General features: G+C 39.7%; 1 protein-coding gene across 2 annotated transcripts in view; it reads left to right on the plus strand.

The window, feature by feature from the left end:
- dab1a (DAB adaptor protein 1a) overlaps window positions 1-26,310 on the plus strand; it is a 227,994-nt gene that overhangs the window by 83,257 nt on the left and 118,427 nt on the right. The window contains exon 2 of one of the 2 annotated variants that reach the window (XM_026158479.1): window positions 750-758. The exons of the other annotated variant lie outside the window; for it this stretch is intronic. The gene's annotated coding sequence lies outside the window, so the exon portion shown is untranslated. The remainder of the gene's footprint in view (window positions 1-749; window positions 759-26,310) is intronic. 2 annotated transcript variants of the gene reach the window in all.

A 26,310-nucleotide genomic window follows, 5' to 3' on the forward strand; every position in this document is an offset into this window, starting at 1 on the left:
AAATACTCAGTCTGTGATGCTTAAACGATGCTCAGTTTGTACTGAAGGGCACAAAGTGTGCCAAGATAATATCCTTTGCATTATCACATCACCACCAGCAGCGGCCTAAACTGTCAGTAGAACCCAGGCTGGATCTGTGCCTTCATGTTGTTCATGCCTCCTCATGATCCCATTATCTGAATCTAGCATCAGAAATCGAGTCTCATTAGTCCAGGCGATGCTTTTGTAATCTTCTGTTGCCCAATTTTGGTGAGTCTTTGTAAATTTCTGCTGTTTAAAGATTTGATTTGTTTAAAATGCAAGTACAAAGATGCTCTTTTGCCTACCTTGGTTGTAACTTTCCCTTTATTATGCTCACTTTGAAATTCAACATGTGCACATGTCTAAAGAAATATCTGCCTTGTGACTGGCTATTTAGATATTTAACAAGCAGTTGAGCAGGTGTACCTAATGAACTGTATAGCTATACCTTTCAGTCATACTTGTACTGAAACAGTTCAACAAACAATAAGGTTGACAGAATATTTTACATGATCTTTTAATTACTGCAGTCATTTATCCAACAAAACTACCAAATATTTACAAGTTTCAGCTTCTGTTTTGATGCACTGTTTGTGTCTGACAAATTGTAGTGTACAAATAATGAGTCAGTAAAAAACAAATGCTGTTGGAGCCGAAATTACACTAGATGCATCGCCTATTTTTTCATCTACTATTTCCTTTTCTCTTCACTGCTTCTCCTGGAACAGCTGGAGCAGGTGAGCATCTTCTTATCACTTTCTCTTACCACTCCCACTCTTGTAAGCTGTGACTGATCCTAAACAAACACTTTTATGTGGTAGTATGTGTGAATGACACAAATCTCTAATATGTCCTCTTTGGGCTGTTTTTAAAATAAATAAATAAATAAATTGTGGCATAGGCTCCAGAGTGGCCATCAGTATTTCTTGCAGGATTTTATGGTAACAGTGTGTTTTCAGTACAATCACATGAGACTCAAAGTAATTCTAAATTTCTCATTTTTGCACTGGAAAAAACCTCCCCTGCATGCCACATTTACAGGCTTTAAGTCAGAACTAGTCATGCTGGAAAATGTAATTCACTTCACAAAGTCCCATATTGTCCAGGCTCTCAAGTTTATAAATAAGCCTATCTGGCCTCTACAAATCCTCAAAAAGAGGAAATGTTCTTAGCAGGCAGCAGCAGAGAAGCTGTCCTTGGTGCTGAACTCAAGAGATTTGAGAGCTGGAATATACTGTCTCAGCTTGAGTTTTCTGCTGGAACACTGTGGGTAATAAACGCGGTGCATGGGACTCATGATTGTATCTAAAACATTACGGGGAGTTGCTTCTGCTTTTTGTGTTGAGTAGACATTTTGGGGGAGAATTTGTTGTTGCACAGTATAAACTTTCTTGTGGCTGTGCAACTCTTGTTTGTTTTATCTGTCTTGCTTATACACTCATTATTTTTCTGAATGTTCTGTGTATTTGTTTTTCCCTCTCTCATTTTGAAGATCCCAGTGTGATTTTTGTTTTTTTGACCACATTCAGATGTTTGGGAAAACAATTAATTGCGGTTCCCGATCATTTCTGTGTTTGATGATTGGCTTACTCTTTATGAAACACACAGGTGGCACAGAATAATAAATAAATAAATATAAAGGCCCGTTTGGTCTTCTGCCTCTATGAATACTTTAAGACTGAGCTGCAGATCCAAGCTTCTGTGACTGTGAGGAATGAAGCATTACTTGATCTAACGCCAGCTGTGGAAATCTGATTGATTTGGCTTTGTCTACAGAACAGCAGTGGGTGTAGCAACATTGCATCATGATGCTGCTGTCAGACAAAAACCTCATACCTCCACTGTTGATGTTTTATCGTTCCTGACTGGAATTGAATCGTGCTTTTCTGAGTGCTGATGTTTTTTCCTTCTTTGTTTGTTTATTTTTTTTTATGACCGCAAAGCCCTCAGGGACCCATTACAAACCAGTTGTGTAGTTTGAAAATGCCCAGACATCAATTGGAATATCTGACTGGATGGATCAGTACCTTACAACAACATACATTTCAGAAGAACAAGTCTTGAATCTGACAGCAGCAGTTTGGAGAGCGAATGGAAGTGTGTGTAAACAGATAGTGGGGAGCAGAGACGGCAGACTTTTCAGAACTGTCTTCACTTCCAGCTCATCTCTCTCTTCATGTACCGGAATGCTAGCTCACATCACACTGAGAAATGCCTCCAGCAGCATCATTCCTGCTGGTCCACACTTTTTAGCACAGTCAGATACAGGATATACATGCAGCATACAGTATACGCTGCTTTCCGATTTACACGCTTTTATCGCCAAAGAAACGTGTACACCATCTAAATGCTCCTATCCATCTGCCTTTTTTCCTCCTGGTACTTGTATGTGTATGCAAATGTATTTGTGTTAGCGCACGCATGTGTCCCTCTGCTGTAAAACACACGCTCATTAGATGTACGTTCTAAACACAGTAATTAACAAAGTCATTAAGGCTCAAGCAGCTCTCCTGCTGCGGGTGAGGAAAAGCCAGACAGTCTGATACACACACACACACACACACACACACACACACACACACACACACACACACACACACACACACACACACAGATCTGAATGTTACCGTACATAGTTGTCATTCATCAACATATGCATAAAGAAATGTATATCCGACTCAACAAATTCAGAAATTAAGAAAAATAAAATATGCATGTATGACACAAAGAAACACCTGCTAATGCAAACGCACAACTGTCCTAATAAAATCCATCTTCACAGATTTCTATAAATACTTCATATAATATCCAAAAAGGTCCATGTCCTGCTCTCTTGATGTTGTGATATTCAACTGTAATATTATAATGTAAACCAGACGTGTGTGTGTGTGTGTGTGTGTGTTTCCAACACAAAATGCAGTATTTTAGATTTTCCACAAAACACTTGAATAACAATAACAATAACAGAAAGCCCCTCTCCCCCTGTCTGTCTGTGCTTTCTTTTCTCATGTTATTCACACATTTTGTCATTGTTTCGACTGTGGTTTTGTTTAGGTGAGGCTAAGGTCAAAACAAAATTTGACAAACTAAAGGGAGAGTGTGGTTCAGGGGATAGTGTGTTGTCCACTAATTGCAGGCTTGGTGCAATTAGTGGACAACAGCACTAAGTATGGACTTTCCAAAAAGTTTACTGAACAGGGTAAACTGCAGAGTTGTACCTTGGATGCAAGAGTGGAATTAGAATCTAATACTCATTTATTCATTTAGAATGTGAGGGTGGAACAAAAGACTTTACCATGACATGAACCGAAGAAGCAAACATTTACAAAGACCCACTTGTTAAAAACTGGTGTTAAAACGAGGTTTTTGTCTGAAGAAGAAATCTCTGCTGCCTGGTAGCCTCTCAAAAAACTGCCAAACAAAATTAGGTGTATCTCCAGCCTGCATAGAGCTGGGAACATACACCTTCTGATTTATCATAGTTCTTTGGTAGTACAAAAACTATCACAGGTTTTTACCCAGGGTGTCCAGTGATGCAGGCAGGGACACATTTTACCATTTACACCTCCAGGAGCACTGCTATACAGAAGCTGTCTGGTACATGACTTGATTGAAGAAGATGCTTGAATCAAGTTCATATTAACTGAGTGAGTACTATGTGAAATAAATTCACTGAACAAAACCTGTTTGGCTTTGAGGTCTGAAAGTTTTGTAAAAGGTTACTGAGAGCAGGAAACAATGAAGCAACACAGTTTGATCAGCTAAATCATTGGGGTCACACATGCCACCAAAGGAGCCACCAGCAGCACAGTAAATGGAAACATATAGTTGTATATACATGATACAAAGCTGCTGGCCTGTGATGGTATGTTGATTAAAATGTTGCTTGTAAAAACAGTAATAAAAAATCAATATCCCATTTGGGATTGTGTTGTTATAGTGAGTATCGGAACAGCTGTGATTCTGTTTCCACAGGTAATCACAGCTATTATAATATTTGGTGTCACAGCACAACCTCGACTGTGATATTGCATAAGCATGTTTGCATACAGTTGTTTTGTGTGACAGCACTCTACCGTGTTTGCTTCCAGGCGAGTTCATGTGGATTTGTTTGCAATGCTAATGCAATTTTAAACGACATAATGCGCTCGAATACAGAAACAGTCTAAATGACATGTTTTTATATGTCTCCATTATGTGTAAATATATATAAATGAATCTCTCATCTCTATCTGTTCCAGTGGATGACAGACAAATACATCTTAAACACCTGACAGAGAGTTAAAACTGTGGCTTCTTATTCTCTCTATGCCTGTGGGTATGCATGAATGACCATTTATAGACACACACACACACACACACACACACACACAATAACTAACACAAACAAACAGTGTAAAGGCCATTTGCTACTTGCTGCATTCTGTCTTCATAACGCTCCTCTCACCAGGCAACTCGCAGATCCCATAATTTAGCCCTTATCTTGCTGGTGGAGGTTGTTTGTAGGGGAATGTGTGTAGGTGTAAGTGTGTATGCTTTGAAGCAGCCACTTTTATGCTAACATAGACTGGCATAGAAATGGCTGCAGCGACTTTACACACTTATTTTTTTCACCACTACCTTGATTTGCTCTATTGTTTGAGTCTTAAATGTAGCTTGCTATCGCCAGTGTGTGAATGTGTGTGTGAATGGGTGGATGACTGGATATGTAAAGCGCTTTGGGGTCCTTAGGGACTAGTAAAGCGCTATATAAATACAGGCCATTTACCATTTACCATCTTAAAAACATTTGACATTTGCAATCATTCCTCACCACTTTGGCTAATAACTGCATATTGTTGAGTAGGTGGTGCAGTAAGACGGGAAATTGCAGGCATAGTATTATAAAATGTTAGTCAATCGTCAAAGTTACTTACAGTTTAGATGTGAAAGTTTGACTTTAGTAATTATTGATGCAGAAAGCTACGTGCCAGTGGAAGAAGCTTAGAGGAGGTGGACTGGCTGACTTTCAGCATAAAAGCATATATAGAAGCCAGAAGCTGAGAACTGACATGGGATCAATGCAGCAGGTCTTATTTAGATTCCAATTACAGCCATTTGTGATCAATTGGCTCCTCTCCTCAACGGCAAACCAGGGCACTGCTTTGATCAATGGCCACACACACAGATGGACTGACACACCCAGAAACACAACCATAAACAGACTTTGTCATTCTGGTTCTGTCTGTGTGTGTGTGTGTGTGTGTGTGTGTGTGTGTGTGTGTGTGTGTGTGTGTGTGTGTGTATACACACACAAACCAGCACAGGTGCAAAACCATTCAAATGTGTTTGATCAATGCCCACTTGGCCTGAGAGCAGGATCTGCATTATTTCATGCTCTGTAGTTTGGATTGATCGCAGGATAAAATGATTAGTGAAGGAATCTTTTATGTTGTTATTTTCCTTTTCCCCTCACACCAAGCCTTGCAGCATTGATTGCAAGGATACGCATTTGTCCTTGAATGTGTGCTTGTGTGATCTTAGTTTGATATTGAGATACGCAACAGGTACATCTTGAAGGAGCTCACAGGTTTCAGTTGCATTTTATGGTGTTTTGTTGTGGTTTTTTGTAGCATTGTATACTATGTGGTACTAAGTTTTCCCTTTGAAAAGACAAGATTCTACTGAATCTTATATTTTTGAAACTTTTATCAATACATAAAGTTTCAACATAGTTCTTTCCACCCACTCTCAGTGGACAGTGGGTAGCAAAAGATTGCAGAGTAATAACACTTTTTCTTGAGTTTGGGGGCAATGGAAACATTTAGGCAGTTTGGAAATTGTAAATATTTTTTTCTTCTTTTATACTTTTAAAGACTACTCTGTACCAGTTTTGTTTAAGATAACATTTAGCTTAGCTTAACTTAACTTTGCCTTAATTTTAAAAATTGCAACATGGCAAGTTGAACTAATATGGCAAGCATGGACTTCCATGCATAGTTTGAACTTGGCTCTAATCAGGAAATCTGATGGGACCTAATTTTTGGAAATCTATAGACGTGAGAATGGTGCCAATCAATGATAATAACATTAATAAAGTTAAATTTGAACTGCAATTGAGATGATACTGGACTTGTTTTCCAACTAATATATATACAGGGATGATGATAATGATGATGATATTTATTATTATTATTAAATTCATATTAAAATCCTATATAGAACCAAGACTACTGTCCACAGTAGTCAAAATGAATGTAAGCATTTGTGTCAGGAGTTGGTCCATCACAAAATCACAAAAAGTTGATAGAGGATAGAGGGTTATTCTTTCTGTTAGTTTGTATTTAAATTGCAACAAATAAAATAAATTAGATCCTTAATTGTGGATTTCCAGTTGTGGTAGCTCTGCTCTCTGTTTCACCTTGAGTGAAACAAAATCTGCTCCATGCCGTCCTCGCACGCACGAGCATAGGAGGGCAGGTGAAAAATACAGTATGTGAGTCAACATAAGGAAGATACGTTAGCTAATCTCCCCTCCAGCGATCAAACCAGGATATTGCCAGTCTCACGAGGTGATAATTGGATGATCGGACTAAACAGCAGATCACCCAAAACTATTAGTTGTAAATGAGGGGGTGAAAGAAATCACTATAAAAAAAGAAGGTTTGCTGTCTGGCCCTTAAATAGACATGTAGTATTTGTTGAGTGGGAGGTGGAGTGTGAATAGTTTTCCATAAGAGAATATTTGTTTTGTTAAAGAACTGCTAAATGACCTCAAATCATTGCAGATGGCTTCACACAGATGCTCTGCCACAATATTCACATATACAGCAGCCCTCCCATGCACTCTTCCAGCATGCGTCTGAGTCAATATGTTTGCTTTGTTTGGCTGCGTTAGTTCATTTTGTTGACTTATTTTCTGCATCAGAAACAATCGCTGCAGAGATTGGGAAGGGGATTAATTTTATGCAAATGTATGCAAATAACTGTGACACAGAACTCCATCCGCATCAGTTCTATGCAAATTATGTTTGCTAAACAGCCATACTGGAAGAGCCCGCATTTCCCAGCCCCCTCACATCCCACCCACCCCTCAACCTTCTTCCTAATCCAAACTCCTCCCCCTTCCCTCCCCCGCCAGCATCGCTCTATGCTTCTCTTATTATCATTTTCCCATTTGCCCCCATTCAATCTCCCTTAATCCCCCTACACCGTTTTTCTTACTTGGCCGACCACTCTGCGCGGGCTGCTTTCCCCAGTCTCACCCAGTCCCCCAACCCCTACCCCTTCCTCCTCTATCAGCTCTCCTCTGTAATCCTCCTCTTCATTCCTCCCCCCTCTCATCCTTCTGTGTGCTGCATGGCTGTTAGTGGTGTGAGGAGGCACTAATGGGGCTTGAGGAAAACATTGTCATAGTGCCTGGAAAGCATACAGCCGGGAGCCATGCAGGAGGCAGCCAGGTAGGCCTGACATTAGACTTGCAAATGGAAGGTTAGCAAAACACAGAAAAGATGGATGATGAAGGTTAACGCAACAACTTGAGGAGATACAGAGTGCGATGGAACACCAAAAGACGCCGGGGGAGAGAGACAGAGGCGCTTCTCGGGAAGATGGCAAACAGTCTCATCCTCTGTCGCCCAGTCCTGCCAACACTTGGGGCGGGTGGGGGGTGTAGCGAGGGAGCGAGTGGCAAAAATAGGGTGTCTCTGTCCTCTCTCCATGCTCCAATCCTCTTTTCTGGTTTCCCGGTTTGAGGAGATTGTGGCATCACGCGTGACACTTCCTTCCTAAAGGCAAGGGGAAGTGTGCAGTTTCCATCTACCCGTTTCAGATTTCCCAGAGAAGCTCATGACAAAATTAAAAGTAAATTTAAAAAAAGAAAAAGAAAATCAAACAACAAAAATGAAATAAAACTTGCCTAAAACTGGTTTTGTGCTAATTTGTAGTAGTCGCATTAAAAAAATTGTTGACCTGACAAAATTGAAACCTTAAAAAAGAGTTTGCCACACTGCAACTACAGTGCCAACGCAGAACAGCAGTGTTGACTTTCTTAAGGGGCGCGTGGCGCACTGAAGCAGTTGCTCACAGAAAGACGGGTGAGAGAGAAACTCTTTGCACCCAGCATGTGTGGAGCAGCCACACAGTCTCACACCTAAATGGCATTTGTGAGTAATATGATTTTCTCTACTGCAAGTGCAAGCAATGCAATACAGCTAAGTAATATCTCTCTGCAGAGCAATACTGGCTGTCAGCATTATATGGATGAGTTGATGTCTGTGATGTGTGTGTGTGTCTCTGTGTGTGTGTGTGTTTGTGTGAACGCTTGTCAGATCCATTTGGATAGCAGGTATAGCATTTAAAATGACTGTTCAGAGAAAGGAGGACAGAGTCTTGTGTTAGCCATGCATCATTTGACCAGTTGCATGGTTGACTGTGCCTCAGCCATTAGCAAGGAAGTGTGGAATGAAGGAAATCAAAAAATCAAAACCAGAGTACCACAATTGAACAGAAACTCACATTAGTAACTTTAGTAACATTATTCTGGGGTGGGGTTTAATATTTTGAAAGGGGGGGGGAGAGATAGATTCTGAACTCTAATTTGTAAAAAAAAAAAAAAAACTTACATTCTTTAAAGTTTCAGGTTTATGAGGGAAAAACATATCACATTAGGCTTGATTGTACAAGGCTTGCTGTGTTTTAGCCATTTGGAAACGCTTACAATTCTAGCCCAGAATTACAATATAGTCATTACTGGAGAGATTGTAATTTAATAAAACACTTCATTCTGCGGTAAAATATTGTTGCCTCACAGCAACAAGGTCCTGGGCCAGAATTTGCTTGTAGCCTGGGACTCCTTTTTCATTATGAACTTTGCATGTAACTGGAGTTTGTCATTGTTGTCTTGTTTGCTGTTTTTAAGATTATTTCATGGTAAAAAAAAAAAAAGTGTTTGATTCTAAAACATGTTACTTGCTGCTTTGTTTACAGTCATTTTCTCCTGCAGTAAATGTTTGCATTTCTCACCCTGTTCAACACTTTCATAGGAAGCTTGGTGTGTTGTTTTTATGCTGCAGTCTTATGTTGATTACACAGTTATCTTACCTACATGAATGATGGCTTAAATAAGACCAGTGCTGTTCTAAACTGGAATTGTCTTTTAGTTTAAACTGACAAAAATTCCAGCGCAAAAGGGACAGTCAAGCATGAAACATGGAGGGCAAAAGAGACACACACACACACAGGGAAGCAGACAATACAGATTTATGTGGCAATACAATGGCATGGTAGTTGGTGACAGCCATTGTAGTGACATCAAAACTCAGCAGGCCTGCGGCTCTGCTCTCTGTGTGTCTGTATGTACAGACTCCAGTGTCTCCAGCACTTCTCATCTGTCATGGCTACAGATGGCTGCTGTGCCACCATGAGACGCTGCTCTTTGATTATGACAGACATTTCCCTGTGTATGTGTGCTTGTACATTGTTGTTTTTGAGGCTGATATGACAAGCTAGCTAAACGACCAAACTATATGCCTGCAGCTAACACCCCAAACAAATAACACGCAAATGTGACATACAGTATAAGCCCTCATATCCATTTCAGTTGTTTTGATCCCATGAGGCCTAATGTGTTACTGTCACTTTTGATACTATCCAGCAAAGTTGTCTGAAAAAAGCAACTTGGCTGTTCCTGTTGCCTGCTTTCTAATTCACGCTCCATTCTCATGCTGTAGCAGAGGAGTGAGTAACAAAGTGAGCAGAGATGGATGTGTCGAAAAGTGGCAACACAAGGAACAAGAATGCAAGAAAGAGAGAGAGTGAGAGGATGATAGAGTGAGACGGAGCGAGGAGTTTGATTCCTCCAGTTGTCAGAGGGGCTGCATTATTGATGTGCTGAGGAACCCACATTGTCGCCAAGATTCTCAGTATGTCACGTGTGTGTGTGTGTGTGTGTGTGTGTGTGTGTGTGTGTGTGTGTGTGTGTGTAAGCCACACTAGTTTGTTGTGGTCGCACAAGTCCCACCGGAGTGCTACCTGTCAGCACCTCCATATCACAGGGAGCTCAGTCAGTGACAATAGTGTCTATGTTGGACTGACCACATGGGAAGGCTGTAGTCACACACACAAACTCACACACACTTCTGTACAGATTTGTGGGATGACATGATTGTGTCTTAGATGGGTTTTGTGTTATTCTGAGGATTCTCTTGGGTCTCAGATTCATTCTAAGTTTCCACTGTCTGCATGACCATAATTTGGCTTTGTCAGTCTGCATTATGAAGTTGGAGGTAGTTTGCTGAGCGATTGTGTGCACACGCATGTGCATGTCTGTTTGGATGATGAATCTCTGACATTGAGGGATGGGCCTTCTGCTCTGAGCTTTGTCTCATGAATTCTTTAGAAAGTCTCCTCAGCAGATAGAATATGTCACTATTAGATACAAGTACAGCGGTATGTGACCAATATTCATGTCACACTGTACATCCACAGGTGCACTGAGAAGAATTTCCAACGCCATTGCCAGCATGGAGACTCCATTATCTCCATTATCTCCTATTCTCATACAGAAATAAATGATTTAGCTTATTGTAATTAGTGATCACAAGTAGACAGCAGGTGAATAACAACGAGACAGTTGCCAGCTTGACACTTCAGTTCGCATGTTGAAATGTCTTCGGACAAGATACTGACCTCCAAATTCCACCCAGATGCATCCGTCGCAATGTAACTGTTTGCGTATCACAGTCACATTCCACAGTGAATGAATAGTGGAATTGTACAGCGCTTTGAGGGCCCCGAAAAGCGCTATATAAATGCAATCCATCCATCCATTCGCTTCCGCTTATCCTTTTCAGGGTCGCGGGGGGCGCTGGAGCCTATCCCAGCTGTCATAGGGCGAAAGGCGGGGTACACCCTGGACAGGTCGCCAGTCTGTTGCAGGGCTAACACATAGGGACAGACAACCATTCACACTCACATTCACAATTTGGATTAATCAATTAACCTATCCCCACAAGCTGCATGTCTTTGGACGGTGGGAGGAAGCCGGAGTACCCGGAGAGAACCCACGCAAACACGGGGAGAACATGCAAACTCCACACAGAAAGACCCCGGCCTGATGGTGGAATTGAACTCAGGACCTTCTTGCTGTGCGGCAACAGTGCTAACCACCGTGCCACCGTGCTGCCTCTTAAATGCAATCCAGTATTATTATTATTATTATTATTATTATTATTATTATTATTATTATTATTATTATTATTATTATTATTATTATTATTATAATAAGTTTGTGAATGCAATAATTCAAGAACGAGGCTACGTACATATACTACATATATCAGTGGCTCATGTGATTAGGTAGAGGATCATCAGGGGGTCCTTTGTCCCTCTTTGGGAGGGGGGGGGGGGAACTCCCCCTGGGTTTATATCTGGGACTCTCCACCATTTGACCCTTAGAACTGAAGAAGCTTCTTGGATGAGAGGTGAAACGTCTTCAAGCAACTTAAAGAAGTCCAGACCCTTTTCTTTCCAAGCTTCCTAGACCAAATGCTACAAGGTTAATACAGAGGTCAGGGTTTGAATCTGCCTTGAGGCTATTTACTGTATGTCTTCTTCCAGCTTTGTTGTCTTTTCTATCAAATAATGGATAAAAGTCTAAAAAGATATATATTTAAAAAGAAAAAAAGACCAAATCATCTCAAACTGGTTTCTTGAACACAGCAATGAGTTCTCTGTAAACAAATGGCTTCTACAGTCACCAGCTCTCAATCCAGTAGAGCACCTTTGGGATGCAATGAAGCAGTAGATTCCCATTATGAATGTGCAGCAACTGTGTGATGCTATCATGCATGTATCAAAATGTGTAGCAAAATCTCCTAGGAATGTTTCCAGCATCTCGTTGTTGCTGGAAGAATTAAAGCCATTCTGAAGGAAAGTAGCGGGGCAACAAGGTCGACCTAATAAGGTAGCTGACAAGTCTATACTTCCATTAAAAAGTCTTAATGTCCTAATGGAAATCTGTCCATAAATTGTTCAGTTATTGTGCTAACAAACAGACAAACAATCTAACTATTGGTAGCAGTAACATTTTGAGTACTGAATAACCGAGTAAGGTCAAGACATAACTTTAAACTTACTTTTAGCTTATTTATGTCTTTAAAGACCAATTTATTCTTTTAAAGGTCTATTTAATTTTTCTGTGAACCCTTGGAGGTTTTCCATCAACCAGTGTTATTTGTCCATAATATCATAATGTCATCTAGGGCTGTGCGATATGACCAAAATCTCATATCCCGATATAAGACATCTATCGTCCGATAACGATATAAATCACAAAAATGTAACATTTTCTGTAAATTCTGTGAATCTCGGGCAGCTCGTCTTGCGTGAAGTGTTTCCAGCTGGGCGTCCTTTACCCGGAGTGGAGTGTTTTAACCGATGCATTTAGACATAAGTTGTAACAGTGTATTTATTACACGGCGTGCTGCGGGGAAAAGCCTGTTCTAACGTTTGAGTCTAAGGTTTATTTTTTTAGCACCTGGCGGCTCTTTTTTACTTCTCATCTGTAAATAATCTGCTCTTTCACGTGATTCAGTTTATTTTGAAAAGTCTCAACAGGATCTTTAGCTTTATTGTGAAAGGTTTATGTGGAACATAAACAAGTGGACACGTGAAGGTGTTACCGTCGCTGTTGCTAACGACAACGCATAAAAACAGGCGCTTGTCCGTCTGTAGTGTGGTTATATTAAATATAAGAGAAAGAGAGAACTTTAAGAAATTAATATATCCACTACAGTGACCATCTGAACGATGAAAAAATATTGCCGTAAACAGTTTATTTTGCGACACCACGAAACAAACGATAGCGTAAAATGAAATGATAGATGTTTTTATATCGTCATCCGATATATATCGTTATATCGAACAGCCCTAATGTCATCTAATCTATATACCTTTCTACACTTTGATTGTGATTTCAAGTTGTTGCAGCTGAGGACATTTTAAAAGATGGTACAAATATCAGTGCTGCCGATTGGTTGGGTACTTAAGCACCTCTCGAGATTTATTTAGTCAATGCTAACCTTTTTTCTGCTAGGAAATAATGTCCATAATTACTCTATAAAAAACTTTAACGACCACGCAGAAAAAAAATACAAAAGGGCATTGCTGCTGTAAAGATTCTTTTTTTACTTTTCCAATGTCTTGTGAAGTTAAAAGTGCCATTATGAGCTCAGCAGTGCAACTATTTTATTTTATCAGTGAGCAATGATGGCTCGTATCCAGTCCAATATATTGTAGGTTTTTTCTTTTGTCTATACTGCAAAAGCACATTAAATACAAAGAGATGTACTGCTGTTTAGATGCGCATGCTTAGCAATTTCAATTAAATGTCAGTGCTCGTGGTAAGTTACAGCAAGTCTAGTAATAAATATGTTTGACTCAAATCATATTTCATCAGTGCTTTCTTGGCTTTTACGGCTGTGACCTTAAAGCATGTATAATCAGCCACTGGCTTTCGGTGGGCATGCACCACCATCAAAATGACACACACCCTCACCCTTCAACTTGTGCAACTCCCACTCGTATTTTGCTTTTATCACATACCATGAATTGAACTCTGGATTCCATTTCACAGGCGCTGTAATATAGGAACTTATAACTTTTTATGACAATTTGTTCATTGGCGAAGGAATTCACCTCAAGAATTATTGTCAGTGAAAAGCAATTATCTGAGAAAACATAACAGAAACCAAATGACAGATGGACAGATGAAAAACACGGGAAGAAAATACAGAGAAAGCAATAGATAGATGGAGAGATAGAGAGCCTATTGTGTTGGCTATCTTCCCAGAAAAGAGGGATCGATCAGCAGAACGGGAGAGCCTCCCTATTTCCTCTGTCAGTAGAATGAGTCAGGCTAATAATGGAAAGCAGTCATCATCTCCCTTTGCACTCTTCCTTCTTTCTTTCCCTTCATTCCATTTTTCTTGAAAAACAATCATAGTCTCGTCAGAGGGCCGCCTCGCTCTCCCACCAAGATCTGACATTTGAAAAGCAAACCCGTTTACCCAGAGATGTGGGCGTCAAACGGCAATGAGCCTTCTGAAACACTGACTCACGACATCCGGAGGTTGTCAGCACACACATGCACACACGCACACAAGTGGTTCTGTGCGTGAAACTGTCAAAATCCCTCAGTGTAGGCCTACATTAGAAACAATAGAGGAATCAAGAAGGCTGCAACTCAATGGTCCAATCACAACTGACGCATCCAGACCACCGCTACCTGCTACTCATAACGAGCTAAACGACCTTTCCACCGCACTCATTTCTGCCACTCAAACCCTGTCAGTCACTCTGCTCCAAAACACAATTACTGCCATTCAGGAATTTATGAGGCCAAATGTTTTCCTGTCATTTATTCACTATTTTTCCTTTGTACGTGTGCATACATGGTTTTGTTATGTGTCTTTCCTCTGAGAGTTATAATAAAATGAGTAAAGACTGTTGTAAACCTTTAATTTTCATGCTTCTCTCTTGGGATTTTTTTTCAAGAGTTTAAGAAATCCTGTAAAATTAGCAGATCAAACAAATTGTTTTCTCTACTTACATTTTTCTTGTCAAAATTTGTTGACAAGAAAAATATAGGTGCCTTTGCACGGTGTATTATTGCAGGTGCAGGTGTCTTTACACAGTGTATTACATTTACCAGCAAAGTTATCTGAACTAGACAGTCCTAGGAATCCCAAACTTTTTATAGCTGCACAATGTGACCTTTTGGACTCTTGGGATCTGGAAAATGCTGTCAGTAATTTATATAGATATATATAGATATAGATAGATAGATAGATAGATAGATTTTTTTTTTCACCCAGCACGCCCCTGCGGGCGGTTTATCCTTCAAGCTCGGGTCCTCTACCAGAGGCCTGGGAGCTTGAGGGTCCTGCGCAATATCTTAGCTGTTCCCAGGACTGCGCTCTTCTGGACAGAGATCTCCGATGTTGTTCCCGGGATCTGCTGGAGCCACTCGCCTAGCTTGGGAGTCACCGCACCTAGTGCTCCGATTACCACGGGGACCACTGTTACCTTCACCCTCCACATCCTCTCGAGCTCTTCTCTGAGCCCTTGGTATTTCTCCAGCTTCTCGTGTTCCTTCTTCCTGATATTGCTGTCATTCGGAACCGCTACATCGATCACTACGGCCGTCTTCTTCTGTTTGTCTATATATATATATATATATATAGATATATAGATATATATAGATATATAGATATATATATAGATATATAGATATATAGATATAGATATAGATATATAGATATAGATATAGATATAGATATCTAGATATAGATATAGATATCTAGATATAGATATAGATATCTATATCTATATATATATATATATATAGATATATAGATATATATATATCTAGATATATATCTAGATATATCTAGATATATATATATATATATATATATATATATATATATATATATATATATATATATAGATATATCTATATATATATATATATATATATATATATATATATATATATCTAGATATATATATATATATATATATATATATATATAGATCGATATAGATATAGATCGATATAGATATATTGATAGACATAAAAGGGCCAAAACCCACAAATTGAAATTATTTTTGTTAATAAATACTAAAACTATTGATTGAAATCCTAAAAGCATCATGAAACTTTTTACTGAGGCCACAAAGGAAAGGCAGTTTTCACATAGACTACAATCAGACTTCTGAAAATGCAGTCAGCCTGCATTTCTACACTGCCTTTACTTTTCTGACTGATGACTCTGCTGTAAATATTGTTGTGTGCCTATTGGAGATATAAAAGTTGAGAGATATATATAGATATAGATATATATCTATATCTATCTATATATCTATCAATATATCTATATATCTATATCTATATCGATATATATATATCTATATCGATATATATATATATATATATATATATATATATATATATATATATATATATATATATATTAGGGGTGCAACGATATTCGTATCGATATTGAACCGTTCGATACAGTGCTTTCGGTTCAGTACGCATATGTATCGAACAATACAACATTTGTAATTTATTTTATCAACTTTCCTTCTGACGATGCTGTCTGTGTTGAGCGCTCAGTGAATCTGCGTTCGACTACTCCGCCTAGGCTGCACTGTCGAGCGCAGATCCACTGAGCGCTCAACACAGACAGCATAGTCAGAAGGAAGAGCGCAGGGCAAGCTAGCAAGACAGAAGTTAAGCTCTCCTTGCAAGATGGACCTCCCCCACTCTCATTCAGATCTGGCGTTTGGAATTATTTTGGTTTTCATGTGACGTATGACCCTGAAGGTAAGCGAGTCATGGACTAAAGTAAAACAGTATGTTGGATGTGCCACGCAATGCTTAATTACATGGGTGGGAACTAGTGTGTTAGCGCAGTTAGCTCGTTAACGTGTTGGCCGTCTAGCCCCATGCACGGGGCGATCGGCGGTAGCTCGTTAACGGAGATTTGCCGTGTTGTGGCGTTAAGGTCATTTCAACGAGATTAACCTGAAAGCACTAGTGGGAACACAACGAATATGACTGCACATTTACGCCGACATCATCCTAGTGCAAAGACAAAAACAACAAGCATGCTACTAACTTTAGCCGAGTCATTTAGACAGCTGTTAGCACATGATTCTCCTTATGCTGCTGAGAATATAGCCCAGAAGAAGCGGATAGTATAGCTTTTATTTTGGAAAGAGCCATTTCTCTGTAATAAACTCTCTTTTCCAAAGATGAGTGATTCCTCAATCAGATACAGGGCTCGCAAAATCACTAGCCCGACGTCCTGGGGCTAGCGATTTTTTCAGTCGGGCTACCAAAATCTATCTCTTCCCTGCCCGTCGGGCTATTGTAGGAAGGAAAAATATATGTCAATGCTTTTGCATTCTTTCAGAAATGTAGCTGGGTAATTATGTCATTGGGTGAGCCACTGTCAATATATGACATATTGAAATCGTGTTTGAATTTGCGCTTGTTTTTTTGCTTTCACTTTGCAATCGCGCGAACTGTGTATAGAGAGCGACAGCACTGATCTGTGAGTGATGATAATTTGTGCACCAATTCCTCTGACATCGTCTTATTAATTGTTAGCTTACTATGCAAACATGACAAGTGAAATCTCCCGCAGCAAGCTTAAACATGTGAGAGGCTGATCGCGCAGAGAAGCGCTGAGCTTATGTGAGTCCGTGTGTAAAAGCAGCAGGATATATATTTTAGTTCTGCTGAGCCAAATAAGACAGGTCAGGGTGAAGAAGTGACAGCCAAAGAAAAGTTTACCACAAAACGGAGAAGTTATGACAAATGAGACTATAAGGCAAAAAGAAAGTGCAGCTTTATGGTTTCATGGACAAAAGAATTTCTGTTGCTGCAATATGACGAGCTAAATAACCAGGGCTGCACATAAGTGGTCCGCAGGTGCGCATTCGCTGTCAAAATAAAAAACACGCACAAGGGTTAGGGTTAAATTTAAAAACTGTACTTTTGAGTTAAAATTTATATTTATAATTTTAATAAATGACAAATTAAAAAGGCATGAACATTTTTTTTGTATCGAAAAAATATCGAACCGTGACACCAAAGTATCGAACCGAACCGAACCGTGAATTTTGTGTATCGTTGCACCCCTAATATATATAGATATATATAGATATAGATATATATAGAGATAGATATATTGATAGATATATATATAGATATAGATATATATCTATATCTATATATATCTCTCAACTTTTATATCTCCAATAGGCACACAACAATATTTACAGCAGAGTCATCAGTCAGAAAAGTAAAGGCAGTGTAGAAATGCAGGCTGACTGCATTTTCAGAAGTCTGATTGTAGTCTATGTGAAAACTGCCTTTCCTTTGTGGCCTCAGTAAAAAGTTTCATGATGCTTTTAGGATTTCAATCAATAGTTTTAGTATTTATTAACAAAAATAATTTCATTTTGTGGGTTTTGGCCCTTTTATGTCTAGAAGGAGAAAGCAGGTTACACGTTAACGCTGGCGTACTGAGACTGACAAGCTGATACCCAAAGAGCGTGCAGTGTTCCTCGGGTTCTCAGTCAGATCTACTCTCACACATCATGTCTGGATTCAAAACGGCAAGACGGCAGGGTCAAAAACACTCACCTCAAGACTTCTACAGATTTCTTTAAACACCGCCATGGTTGTTACAGCACTTTGGGTGCCTTGAAAAGCGCTATATAAATCCAATCCATTATTATTATTATTACATCAAAGTGACTAAGTCCATCTTTTATATATAGTACATGTTTCATCAGCAGTTATCATCTTTCACTAACATGTGCCATTACAATACATAGTAATGTGTATTATAATTTTGTTATTGGCCACGGCAGTCACTGTATCCTACTTCTGAAGTGACCCTGTTTATCTATGGAGGAGTTACTCAGCATCCTTATTGTGAATAAAAAATAAAGGGGGAAGACTCTATTGTTAGCTGTATTTATCAGTATGGGCCAAGTCTGCCCAGCACTTCAACTCAGGGTAGACACCACAGATGTGTGTTTGTGCATATGTAGGTGTTTGTGTGTCAAAGACAAGCAGCTGTCATTCAGACATTAAGATCACAACAGGGATATGGCATCAGAATGTGACAGACATCAGTGTGACACTTTACAGCAGCAACTGGGAGTCTGCTGTCTGACACACTTGAAGGCAGAGAAATGCAGACAGAAGAATCGGCGGAGGAGAGGTGCAGAGGGTAGATACTCTGTAGACACTTAAATAGACAGATATAGAGAGGCTACTGCTTTTAACCTGACACGCTCTTTCTTCCCTCTTTCATCTGAAACATCCCAGTCTGGTTCTCTTGCTCAATCGCGTATTCAGATCTTTGCGGCTATGTCATCATTCCCCTTTTTATCACATCAGCCCATCATTAAAAGACTAATTTGGGGCATGTCCTGTCCAACTTTTTTTTAATCCTTTGTTTTCACCATCTGCCATTTTATTTTTCTTCCTTTTTCTCCTCCTTCTCCTTCTCTTTTTTTTCTTCTTTGTTTTCCTCCATCTCTTTTTTTCCTTTCTCAGTTTGCCTTTCTGCTCGCTTCTTACGTTTCATCTCTTCTTCTGTTTAATGTTCACAACCAGATTGCAATCCAGATCACAGTGAGGGGCCATTAAAATTCAAAAACCTTGCACAATAATTTTTAAGGCTGCGTTTTAATAAAACTCTAATGAAGAGTACATTTTCATCTTTGCTCAGTAATCTTTCTTTTTCTCCCACACAGTTTACAGATAAACATATGAGAATTTTTGTATATCTCTGTAGCTAATATTGGAACATTTCTCTTTTGGTTACACATCTTCAAACATGAAAGCAACCAATAAATTCTTTTTTTTTCTCTCCGACTCTCATATATTGCTGTTGTTGGTCTCATATAACTCTGCTGTCACTGACTTGTCATAAAGTAGTTAATTTTTGTTTGTTTGTGGATTTTTGGTCTTTTATTTGCTAAGTGCTGGGAGCTGATGATCAGTAATGTTACGGGTTTTACTAGGAAAGAGCAAAGCTCTTAACAGGGGTACAGACCTCAGCTCATTGACTAATTCCCTACACACTTTTATCTATTAGGCAAATAACCTTTTTAAAGCTTGGACTGTGCTTGTAAAAGCCTGATTAATTGCTTAAAATGCTCCTACTTGTGTATTACTTAGCACAGTGGGTAAAAACAGACACTTTATAGTATTTGGGCTTTGTTGTCAGCATTCGGTGTGTCATATTCACTCGTATTTATTGCTCAGTGAGCACACGTGTACTCTTATCTTACATTTTCACATATGTAAGATTACATTTTCATATGTTTTTCAGTTTTTGACTTCTGTCAGTGTTTTGATTTGAGTTAACCATTAGCAGCATTGACTGTTTAGGCTAATGGGGGGGGGGGGGGGGGGGGTTTTCAGTTATTAAACAGACATTAAAACCATAGACTGTACGTAAAAGATGGATGTAGAAGATGTTGGCTTCTGCCATTTTTGCAATAAAAAATGACCGTGGGGGGGTAGGCTGTACCTCACAGGAAAACTAGTAGTTGTGAAATAGTGTCACTTCTGGTATTAGCATTATTAGGTGTAGCAACACATTTTTCTGCTATCAGACTATAAGCATTATTTCTATTGCAAAGCACACCCTGTAATATCCAGTAGAACTGCAGTTTTTGGGACATAGATGTTAGCTTAATTTTTCAGCTATTGAGGTTACTGATTAGTGAAAAGTAAAACATAGCAGATGTTCTACAAGCTTCTCTGCCATTTCCTTGCTTACCCCAGTTGTGCGTCCTGTGAAAGTGAGCAGCAGCACACTTTTACCTTGAGGGGCTCGTAATACCTCTGTTGGACTACATGTCATGTTGAAAAATGACGCTAAACGACTGGGCTCACCAAACATCAGTAATGTGATAAACTGGAAGGTTGTTATTTAAAAATGAGGCAACTATTTTGTAAATATTTCTACGTTTTTTGCAAAGTCTCTCAAGAAACAGAGTTCTACTCCATCTGTACTTTATTTCCCTGAGCAGTTTCTCCCATCTGTGACGTGCACAAGTTGAGCTGTCAGGTACTTTCAGCTAGTTATTCGCCTGTCTTTGATCATGGCAGCAGGGTTGCCAAGTCAACACAAAATTGACATTTATAAAGAGACTGTATGCCCGTTTTGCTATTTCTGATCGTTCCTCACCTCCTGCTTGCAGTCAGCCTGAGTTGGATGGTGTGTGTATGTGCATGTATGAATTTGCATGTAAGCATGTGATTATGTTAAAAGTATGACATCTACTGCTGACAGGGAGGTTTTTACTTTGGCTCATAAGGATTCTGGCTGGCTAGTCTAGACGTTTACTCCTACACCTCGCTCTGTGGTGAGTGGAACTTTGAAGTTGATATCTAGATTAAAATAGACTGGAAAAGAGCAAGAGATGGACAGAGGAAGAATCAACATTCAACGTAGAGGTTATAGAAATGTTTTTTTTTTAATGCGTTGCTGGGAAAACTAGAATGGATGCATATGCAAACAAAATAAACCATATTAAATTCATTTAGATACATGTAGATGTACTACATACATTGGAGGACTGAACAGTTTAAGTTGCATAGCAGTCTCATAATCTGATGTGCGTTCCTCTCTTCTTCCTCTATTTGTGTGTGTGTGTGTGTGTGTGTGTGTGTGTGTGTGTGTGTGTGTGTGTGTGTGTGTGTGTGTGTGTGTGTGTGTGTGTGTGTAGATGAGTATCCATGTGCAAGACAGTGTTTTGCTTCTGGTTTTTTGTGCGAACTGCGGGTTTGGGAATCACTTAACTTCTGTCACTAGCTGTTATGTCTCTCGCAGCCGGAAGGACAGAAGAGGAGACAGAGGGGAAGAAGGAAAGCGACAGTGAGAAACAGAGATGGAAGCAAAGAGGCAGCCTAGGAGCTGAACAGATTTTACCTAAAAAGACAGAATTTTTCATTAAAAGATTCTTTGCCCTTGACTTTTTTCCTCTATTTTATACACATTTAAGCAGATCCATAGTTTTGATCATGTTTACTTGTATTTAGTTACTGTTTTCAAATTGAAGCACTTTTGTTGGGGTACTATGTGGCATTGGTAACACAAAAAACAATGTCTGAGCAGGGTTAAATATTCCTTTGCTCTTCATCTCCCTCTGTCTCACCATATCCATGTCATATTTTTGAAGCAGCTGTAGCTTTTGGCACAAACACTTAAATACTATACCTGAAAGCGTGGGAATGTGCACCCTAGTGCATTGAGGCATAGACACACATGCATAAACACAAATGTGTACAAGGGCACCCAGTGTCTGTGTCATCCAGCCACCCCCTGAACAGTGAGATTCCCTTCTCTACATCCTCCTCCTCCTCCTCCTCCTCCTCCTCCTCCTGAAAGGTCAGGGCTCATCACTGTGTCAGAAGGAGTTTATTCATTCCTCTTCTATCACCAACGTCATTCTCACCAAGTCAGCTGTCAGAGTGGGTGAATGTCGTACACTTGTCAAAATCACGTCTTCGGGACTTCTTTTCTTCTTTTCCTTTGTAAATTTCTGCCTCTGGATATGTCTCCTCTTCCTGTGTTTTTTTCTTCTTCTTCATAAATATATGCAAACATACATATACATGATTGTCTTTGTTGTTCATCTGCTGGTTTGTGTTTCTGATTTCCTTGCAGGTGAGAAGAAGAAGCCATCCGATGCAATTTTCCCTTTTTTCTAGCCATTATCTTGACTCAGAGCTCAGTCTTTGTGGCTCTGCTGCATATTATCTAATTGCACATAGAAATTCCTTGTGCTGCTGGTGCAAATTTGTTTGCCAGACAACATACAAGGGAAAACTGAGTGAGAGAAAGGTAGAAGAAGAGGAATCGGTGGCAATTAACATCACCTCTTTACACAGACTACTTAAAATCCTTTCACTATCAGCATAAAGAACATTCTCTTTCTCCTCTATCTCCCTTTCCCGGGCTTCCTCACTCCTTTTTATATCCTCACCAAAATACGAGTCTTTGAACTTCCCTGTTGGAGTAGAGAAGCGTAGAGGAATCAAACAGCCCGTGTCTTTGCACACTCAGACGCTTGTTAGAGAATTGCCGGTGTCAAGATGCATTAAACAGGTCAGACTAAGAGCAGCATGATGTGGGCTAATTTAAGGCATTAAACCAAAAGAACATAAATGTTTTTGCCAAAAAGCCCAAAGCTATAGTCAAGACAGATTAGAGGTGGGAGCTGAGATCTAAAAAATAAGCTCAGACAGATGTGTTACACTAAAAGCAGAAATATTACATGCCAGAAGATGCAGCCTGGTGTACATTAATTACCCATCTTGTAAAAACCTGGTTTGAAATTAACAGTTTGTGGTTGCTGGCAGCCATAATGGCTATCATTAATTCTTGTCTACTTGCTGTTGTGGTCCTTCAGTCCCTATTGTCCTTAAAGCTGGCATTAATATGTGTGTAGTGTATTGGGTTTTCATTTCTGCTCCGCAACCAATTAGAGTGACAGCAGCTCATCTGTCTGGTTCAGTGGAGCATGTCTCGGGTTCTGTCCAAACCTGACCTCGCTGCTACTCCTGTGCTCCCCACAGAAAGCCTGCATTGCCACCATACAGTACGGTTACATGCAAGGCACAATTGCGGGCAGCTATGTCAAGTGTGAGGGGGTCCTCGGGGCTTCGGTGACCCACCATGCAGAAGATTTGTTCTGAGACTTTCAAAGTGAGTTACATGGAAAGCCACTGCAGTGATATGTGTGTGTGTTTGCGTGCGAGGGGACACCCTGGCTTTTCAATCGACCAGACAAAACGTGGCACCCAAAGTAAACTGAAGCTAATACATCAAGGGCGAACCACAAATCCCATCACTTTTAGAGGGCATGAAGTGCAAGACAATAAAAGAAAGAGAATGACAGTTATATAAAAGTTTCTTGCCTTGGCACCCTTGTTAGCAAAGAAAACGTGATAGATGATGGTAGAGAAACGGGGACAGAAAGCAAGAGACATCTGTAAAGACTTTTGATGCTGGTGCGAACTGAAATACACTTAAGTGTAGTTTATTGATGCGGATGCGGTTGATTTGATGCACTGGCTGATGTGAGTTTCCTTTCAACCTGCAGCACCGCCGGATCACAGGCCCAGACTCCCTGGGGAACTACACTTTACCAAACACACCACTCAGCTATGGATCGAAATAGAAAGCGAAGGATTTTTTTTTTGGCTCTTTGTGTGTCTTTTTTTGTGACTTGTATAGGTCATCTACATCTACTCAGAGAAAATAGTCTGTTAAACTGGCTGCCAACTTCACCTTACATCAGACAGACAGACACTGTTGATACATTCAGTTCTGAATTGTACATAATAGAGCAAAATGCACGGAAGTTTTGGATCTCGTGTTCTCTTGTTCTGTAGTTTTACCTGTAAATGCACGGCTTTGTGTCTTTGCAGTTGGACTGATAGAGAGATGTACAGGACTGAGGTCTGTAGGAGCAGATGATGATTACTAGGGCTTCATGTGAGCAGCATGTACTGTTCTACAGCTGTCAGGGCATATAGGGAATCCATGGGGGGAACCTCACACCCACCCTCAATTACAGGCTCACACTGACAGCCAGCCTTTCCGCTCATCAGCCAGCCAGCCCACCCAGTCATCAACCAAGCCAGCTTCTCCTACCCCTACTCCCACTTAACACATTCCCTGCCGCTAGTCCCCTCACCAAGTTTCTAGTTAATCTTTGGGACCTCGCTCACCGTGTAGGGGGAGGCTGTAGACCAGACACACACCCTGCAGTTAAAAATGTTGTTGCCATCACTTCCTTATACCTAAACAATACAATACAGTAAATTGCCAGTGAATACCACGGCACTGGGCTGTAGATTTCCTGGTCAGATTTCCTGGTCTATAGAACAGGACTACTCCATAGTATAATAAGTGGTGTAAATACTAATGAAGTCTGCACATCGACAGAGCCCACAATGACAGGGGGTGACCTGTTAAGTACAGTCGTTGTATGATATGCCTATGCATTTCCGGTTCTGTCACTGTTTTTAAATCAAGTCACAGAAAATAGATCAAGTTGAAGAAAGAACACAACGTAGTAGCAAAACGCAAAAATATAAATACTGAAAACATAGTCTATTTGCATACAATATGTAAAAGACACTACATGCAGTATAATCAACCCAAAAGCTTAGTTTCATGTTGGTGCTGTCTCATTTAGTTTTTCCTATTTAACTTGGAAATTTCCTTTTTACTTTCATGTCCTGTGTTAAGTGTAATTTAGTGTCTGTGTATGCATTTTTGTTTGGACAGAGAATACAAAGGGGTTTTCACGTACCATAAACATGCTCCCATGCAGTCCTTTAAAATCCCAACTGCACGTCGCTGGATGCAGATGACCAGTGAATTAGTTGAATGCTGATTGGTTGACAAGTGGGCCAGAATAGGGAGGGGAGCAAGAGCAGAGTTCATCAGGAACAGGAGAAGCATGAAAAAAAAAGATTAAAAATATTGTATGAAAAGCACTGACATTGGCTCCAGTTGACACTCTTCATTGTTTTTAATATTCGGTTTCCACTTCAACTGTTTGTGTGTTAGCTGTTCTGTCTTCTCCACGGTTAGCTGACAGACCAAAATAGCACAAACAAGAGTAGCCAACAGACCGGTTGTACCACATATTGTGTAGAATGCCTCCACTCACAACAAACACTCTCTTCAGGTAGACTGTCCGAGGACTGCCATCGTGTTACCCACACTCAAACATAAAACAAGCATCGATTTTACTTCCTATCTTGGTCTTCCTTTGTTTATACCTGTTGATTACTTTCATCTGCATCTCATGTCCCTCTGGTTTGTCATCCCCAGTTAGTCCTCTAGGATATGCTGTATATGGTCCTGGGTCTTTATCAAGTTATCTGTTTATTCCTAACAATGTGCTGCTTTTGTGTTCTTCTGTGTCTCTTAGTTTTCTGTGGAGGCACAGAAGAACACCTTGTGTTTAGTCTTTTTTGTTCACCCCTTGAATTTTGTTATTTGAATTAAAAATAGATATTAAATCATGCTTTTTGGTCCTTAATTGTGCCTATTACATCCTGCATTTGGGTCTTGTATATCACCGATTTCAATGAATTATTTTGTGAATTTCAATAATAAAGTAATAAAAGGCATACACTCCTTTTTCTATAATATTCTGTTCCATAACCAAAAGAATTTACCCATTAACTAGAAAAAAAAGTAACTGAATGGTTTCACGTAGATTCTGTAACATAATAAAGACAAATTACATCAAGAAATATTTTAGAATTTCCACACATTCAGAAGTGTTATACATATCTGCATATCTGCAGTAGAAATACTTAAATGTGAAAATGCAAACTGTCATGTGACTGTGATAACAGCTATGAACAGCATGTTTTCAGATTTTCAGTCAGTTCAGTTGCTGGTCTAGTGACCCCACCTCTAACTCCTGCTGCTTCCTGCTGCTCCTATGGTTTTACACCAGGGAATTCCAGCAGACGATAGAAGAAGGGGTTGATCTGCACCACCAACAATACAGAATGCAACTCTCACCATGTGCTACATTGCCTCTCAATATATGCTTTTCATGTACTTCTTCACCTACACCTGTATGTCAGCTTTCACCTCCCTTTATTTCTTCTGTCCTGCCAATATTCTGAAAGTTTAATTCTGTCTCATGTTTCTGTTTAAGTCCCACAGT

This window comes from Astatotilapia calliptera, chromosome 23, assembly GCF_900246225.1.
Source record: "Astatotilapia calliptera chromosome 23, fAstCal1.2, whole genome shotgun sequence".
Lineage (NCBI taxonomy): Eukaryota > Metazoa > Chordata > Actinopteri > Cichliformes > Cichlidae > Astatotilapia > Astatotilapia calliptera.